At 47.9% G+C, this 6,388-nt stretch overlaps 1 pseudogene; it reads left to right on the forward strand.

Moving 5' to 3' along the window:
• Positions 1-1,342: 1,342 nt before the first annotated feature.
• LOC123396653 lies at positions 1,343-3,060 on the forward strand (annotated as a pseudogene).
• The last annotated feature ends 3,328 nt before the right edge of the window (positions 3,061-6,388 follow it).

Here is a 6,388-nt window from a genome sequence, read left to right on the forward strand (position 1 = left end):
TCACGGTCAACTCTTTGTCCTTGCTGGTGTTTAAATGCCACGGTTGACTTCCACATCTACATCAACTCATTGTGGTCAACTCGTCATCCACACCAGCTCACAAATGATGTGGCCGACTCGTCACCAGCGCCGATTTACAGTGATGCATTCGACTCTCACGCCTGCGCACCAAGGTGGTTTACAAAACCACGACCCGGAGAAGGATGTGAACACGGATTCGGTCTCCGCCGTCGTGACTCGCCTCGTTGCCACGACCTCACGTTGAGCCGGCTCCCTATGCCGCGCCTGCGGCCGCCGTCGTGGCCTTGCCTCGCCCTGGCCTCACCTCGAGCCGACTCGCATGGCTAAGTTTCGTCTACTTGAGTGGTCAATTGAACAAGCCGGCGGCTGGTTGTTCCGTACATACTACATGTCCTAAGTCAGGGTCGTGTGCCTGTTTCATGTGCACTAGCATATCAATGTAAGAAGGATAAGTTGGCCAGCTAGCAACGAAGCTACCACCTACATAAACATACACGTGCCATAGATGGAAAGTACATGTCACAAGCTACATATGAGCCGGGGCATGTGCCAACGATCTCCAAGGATTTCTACAAGGCTACCGAGGAGACAGCAGAGGAGAGAAAGAAAGAAAAAATACAAAAGAAGATCAAGTAATCAAGGACAAGAAGATACTAATCTGGCAATTCCTGGTTGTGTGGCTCAATTAAATTCGGAGAAGTCATGGAATCTATACTACTAATAAAAGATCAAACGAAAACTTCTCTAGGTACACATAACTATTACCCCCACAAAACAAACACCAATCACCACCACACAATTAGACAGCAAATTACAATCTAACGGTCTTCCACCATCCACGCAGCACCACCGTGTGCATTTATCAAATAAACTAAGGCTGACCGTGCTCCACCTCCTCGCTCAACCCGCTCGCCTCGCGCCGCCGCCGCCCCCGCTCAGCCCGCTTGCCTCGCGTGGCTGTCGTCGTCGATGGAATGAGTCCGTTGGAAAGTTCAATCAATCTTTTTTTCATATACATTTTGCCTTTTGTGGAGGATCTGTGCCTACTCTACTTTCCTATCTAGGACTTCGACATACAAAATATATACTACTGTGAAGCATAGATTGCTGTCAACAAAGAATTTTATTAGTATTTAGTTAGGTATTTGCATTCAAAATAAGAAAAGAGACCTATTAAGAACTTGTAAAATAAGGATTAGGGATTAATTTGGGTTGCGCTATACCTATCAAAGAGTATACAATAATGCTCGACGCTCGCCTCGCGCCGCCGCCGCAGGAGGCGGCCGAGCAGCCATAGGGGAACGGCGGGCGGGCGGGCACCATGGAGCTCTGCTGCTCGGGAGTCGTAAGCGGTGGCGGCGGCGCGGCCGGTGCCGGGACACTTCGGGCCCAGAAGTCCAGGAATCCTCCCGGGTTCCTACTTGCCCCGCCCAGGAGGCGGCCGAGCAGCCGCGCAGGCTGCGCCAGCTCGCATCGCCGTCCTACGACGAGCGGGTGGGCCGGCCCGGAGACGCGGGGAGCGTCGTCCACATGCTCAGGTCGGCCGCCGCAGCCGACCCAGCAGAGGCCCTCGAGCTGTTCCTGTAAGTCGCGCGGCAGGCCAGGGTCGTCGACACCACGGAGTCGTGCAACTACATGTTGGAGCGGATGCGCGCCCATGGCCGGGTCGGGGACGTGGCCCACGTGTTAGACATAATGCAGAGGCAGATCGCCAAGGCCAATGTGGGAACCTTTTGCACCATCTTCGGGGCGGTCAGCGTCGAGGGGGGCCTCCGGAGCGCGCCGGCGGCTTTGCCGGAGATGAAAGAGGCTAGGATTGCCCTGAACGGCTACACCTACAATGGCCTCATCTACTTTCTCGTCAAGTCTGGGTTCGACGGGGAGACCATGGAGGTGTACAACGCGATGGCGGCGGATGGTGTCGTGCCGACTGTCAGGACCTATTCCATGCTGATGCTGACGTTTGGGAAGAGGAGGGACACTGAGACTGTTGTTGGGTTGTTGGGTGAGATGGACGCTCGCGGAGTGAGGCCAAATGTGTACAGCTACACTATCTGCATCCGGGTTCTTGGACAAGCTGGAAGATTAGAGGAGGCGTATAGAATTCTTTGCAAAATGAAGGAAGAGGGCTGCAAGCCGGATGTCGTCACCAATACTGTGCTTATACAGATTCTCTGTGATGCCGATCAACTTGATGATGCCAAGGATGTATTTTGGAAGATGAAAGCGAGTGATCAGAAACCTGATAGAGTGACCTACACTACTCTCCTGGACAAGTGCGGCAACGATGGTGACTCGCGGTCAGTAAGTGAAATATGAAATGCATTCAAAGCTGATGGGTATAATGACAATGTCGTATCTTATACTGCTGTTGTGGATGCATTGTGCCAAGTTGGAAGGGTCGATGAAGCCTTAGATGTTTTCGATGAGATGAAACAAAAGGGTATAGTAGCTCAGTAGTATTCATACAACTCCTTGATATCTGAATTTCTTAAAGCTGATAGGTTTAACCGTTCTCTAAAGCTGGTCAACCATATGAATATTCATGGTCCTACTCCAAATGGCTACACACATGTTCTGTTTATAAATTACCATGGAAAATCTGGCGAATCTCTGAAAGCACTTAAAAGGTATGAGCTTATGAAGAGCAAAGGGATTGTTCCAGATGTTGTTGCTGGTAATGTTGTTTTGTATGGTCTTGCTAAATCTGGGAGGCTGGGAATGGCAAAAAGGGTCTTCCATGAATTGAAAGCTATGGGCATTTCTCCAGATAATATCACCTACACGATGATGATCAGGTGTTGCAGCAAGGCATCGAATGTTGATGAGGCCATGAAGATCTTCGCTGAAATGATCGAAAACAGACGTCTTCCATGCTCTTTGATTGATATGATGTACAAGGCATGGGAAATGAAGCCTAGAATCTTCTATGAACTAAAAGAAATGAATCTTGAACCCACTGACTGTACTTACAACACACTTTTGGCAGGATTAGGAAGAGAAGGTAAAGTCAAGGAGGTAATGCAACTTAGTGAGTGATTTAACTTAAGAAGAACATAGTGAGTGATGATGACAGCTAAACGTGCATTGCACGTGCATGATTACTAGTCAGCTAAAAAGAGAAAAAAATAAACTGGTGGCGTTACTTCCTGGAGATGGAACCCATGGAAAATTGATCCATAACGTGGGCGGTGCCCCTCACACGCCATGGAGGAAAGAAGCTGCACGTCCAACACCACCGTTAGCATATGGATCATAAGCATTTCATCCGATAAAAATATCAGGTGATATTCCTCCTACTTACCTTTTAGTACATACTATTTGTCCAAAGAACAATTACTCTGGCTGGCGATATTTTGTACGCAGGAAAATTATTTTTTACCGAAGTGGGACTATACCACGGAGATGGGGCACTTGCCAGAATCATCCTACAATGGTTTTTATTCGCGCCGGCTTACAAATGATGTTCTCAACTCGTCGTCCGCACCAACTTACGACGCCACATCCGACTTACCGTCCGTGCAAATTTACAATGACGCGGTCAACTCTCACGTTCACGCAACCAAGACGGTTTACAATGTCGCGACCGATTTTCCAGTCCGTGCCAAATCACTCGACAACTCTCGCACTTCAAGACCAATCCGCCTGTGCAACGCTCGCATGAACGAGCCGCCCAAGAGAGGACACAAGTTGCCGCCCTAATGGTCCGGTTTATATCAACCGTCGGTGCAGTGCTCGCCTGTACGAGCCACCCAAGAGACACACGCAAGTCGCCGCCCCCATGGTCCGGTTTATATCAACATGCTGGTGCAGTGCTCGCCTGTATGAGTCGCCCAACAGAAGGACGCAAGTCGCCACCCTCACGGCCCGGATTACATCAACCTGTTGCTGCAGTGTTCGCCTGTACGAGCCGCCCAACAGAAGGACGCAAGTCGCCGCCCTCACGGCTCGAATTACATCTACCTGCCGATACAGTGCTCACTTATATGAACCGCCCAACAGACGTGCGCAACCATCAAGCATTATACCGGCTTGTGTCAAAATCAAGTGTGGAGACTCTCAAGCCGCCTCCTTGAGTCGACTTAAGACTCGGGGGCTACATGGACATGGCTCGGCAGACTCAACTGGGATGAATAATTCAAGAACCCCGGGTCATTACACCGAAATTAAGCTGGTCTTGGGGGCTGACGCCTCATTGACGAAATGATTTAAAGATCGCCTAAGAAGACAAGTCGCCATGATGCGACCTCCCAAACATGGGTGCCCGGCCTTATTGGCGGATGATTCATAAAGTCGTCCAAGCATGGACGCTATCAGTATCAAAGAGCATAAGTCGCCATGCTGCACTTATTTCAAATTGGATACTGGTAAGCCAAAGAGGACCAAAGTTGCCATGTTGCACGGTTCAAACATGGGTGCCTTATATGATTCTGAGAATTAAGCCGGCTTACTTGGGGGCTACTAGCTCCCAAGTCGTTTTGCAGTAAGAGCGTATACGCTTCTGCAATCCTATGTGTGGTTTTTTCCCTAATCATAGGTCACTTGGGGGCTTCCTCTCACTGAGATCAGCCTGAATACCCTCTTGGCTAGCGAAACATTAACGCATTACAAATGGTTATACTGGAATGTGTGTTGGAAAAATTGCCCCATGGTCCCGTGTACTCTTGGCGAGTTATACCATTTCTGGACCCTGAACTTGCCTTGGTTAAAACATGAAAGGTACCGGCAAGAGCTAACACATGGAAAATAGAAAAACCATTGGTTCACTGAACCTGCTTCACTGAAGCTTGACTCGAGCCTGATCAGCCGGTCTAAACATAGCTAAGGCAGCTACAATAGCCTCTTGGTGTAGCACTAGAGCCGTACGAGCTCGTCCTACCCGTCGTGACTCACTGAGCCGGTTTATTTAAAATAGCTTGATGACATACTTATCATATCATATACATGCATCATATTGCATTGCATCATACATCATACATACATATCATGCCGGTCTTCAAACCGGGTCAAAGCATAAATTATTGCAGGTGCAAATAAATCTTTGAATAGCCAATTTGGCTGGATTTTCGTCATGGTTTATCATAACCAGTGTTAAATGATTGGGGTTTTTAATCCAGCTCGGAATAATTGTCTATTGTCAAAGAGCCGCCCTATCATATATAAATGTCGGGTCATCTAATTGACCGGCCCTTGGATTTCTTCAACTTGTGCTTTGTAGTAAACTACAACACTTATCGATTTCTCAAGGATATATTTGCTGGGTTAGATTGCAACCACAGTCAAGGATTTCTTTTATCACAAAGGCATCATCAGCTCACAGATTGGACATGATTTTATTCTACAGTGGAAGGAATAGCCCCGAGTCGCTGCAGGCACACAACCCGGCACTTGGGGACTACATTATTCAAATCAAGATTACACCAAAGTATGAAAGTCCCATTTCGCTGCAAGCATGCACCATGACACTTGGGGGCTAATGTAATTAGCTTTTCAAATCACCACATCATCAACAGACCCAACTATTTCAAGGAGATAAGCCGGCCCTGGGGGCTACAGGTCGCTCTTTATTCAAATATGGATTCAAGGAAGTCCCTGCTCATTATTGCATAATGACCCGACCCTTGGGGGCTACATCATATGATGTTTTATTTTCAAAGGAGAAGAACGCGGAAGTCCCGAGTCGCCGCAAGCAATCGACCCGTCACTTGGGGGGCTACACTATTCATATCATAATTTCTAAAGTCCCAGGTTGTCGCAGGCAAGACAACCCGACCCTTGGGGGCTACATCACTAAGTTGTTTCACAGATCATGAGGTTCAAATTGAAGACCCGACCCATCACACACTGATGACCCGGCCCTTGAGGGCTACGGGTAATATGGATATAACAAAAAATTGAAGAGCACATTTCATTTCACCATGGAGGTGAAGTATTGGGCGACCGGTTCAACATATTTTTATCTAGTTGAAGCATTGAAAGACCGGCTCAACATCACACGGATTTGTTTATTCCCAATAATTCGATATAGTCAATTGAAGTTCAGTTGTTTGATGGGACACTACCAATAATCATGACCCGCCATTAGCAATCATGACCCGCCATTGTCAATCATAACCCGCCGAACCAAGAGAAGCTGGTTCAACATTGTGTGGATTTCTTATTCCCCAAATTTTCATCAAGCCAAAGCATTGGAGGCCGGCTCAATGGCATATGTATTTTATTACAAAGAACACGTACCTACAAGATGATTGAAGGCGGCTCGAAGAAACCCGGTTTTTTCAAGGAACCAATTCAGTACATCAAGCCGGCGAGAGGAACAAGCCGGCCCCTTAACATATTTATTATTCTTATTTCAGGAGCTTACCAT

Source organism: Hordeum vulgare, chromosome 5H (genome assembly GCF_904849725.1).
Source record: "Hordeum vulgare subsp. vulgare chromosome 5H, MorexV3_pseudomolecules_assembly, whole genome shotgun sequence".
In the NCBI taxonomy this organism is placed as follows: Eukaryota; Viridiplantae; Streptophyta; class Magnoliopsida; order Poales; family Poaceae; genus Hordeum; species Hordeum vulgare.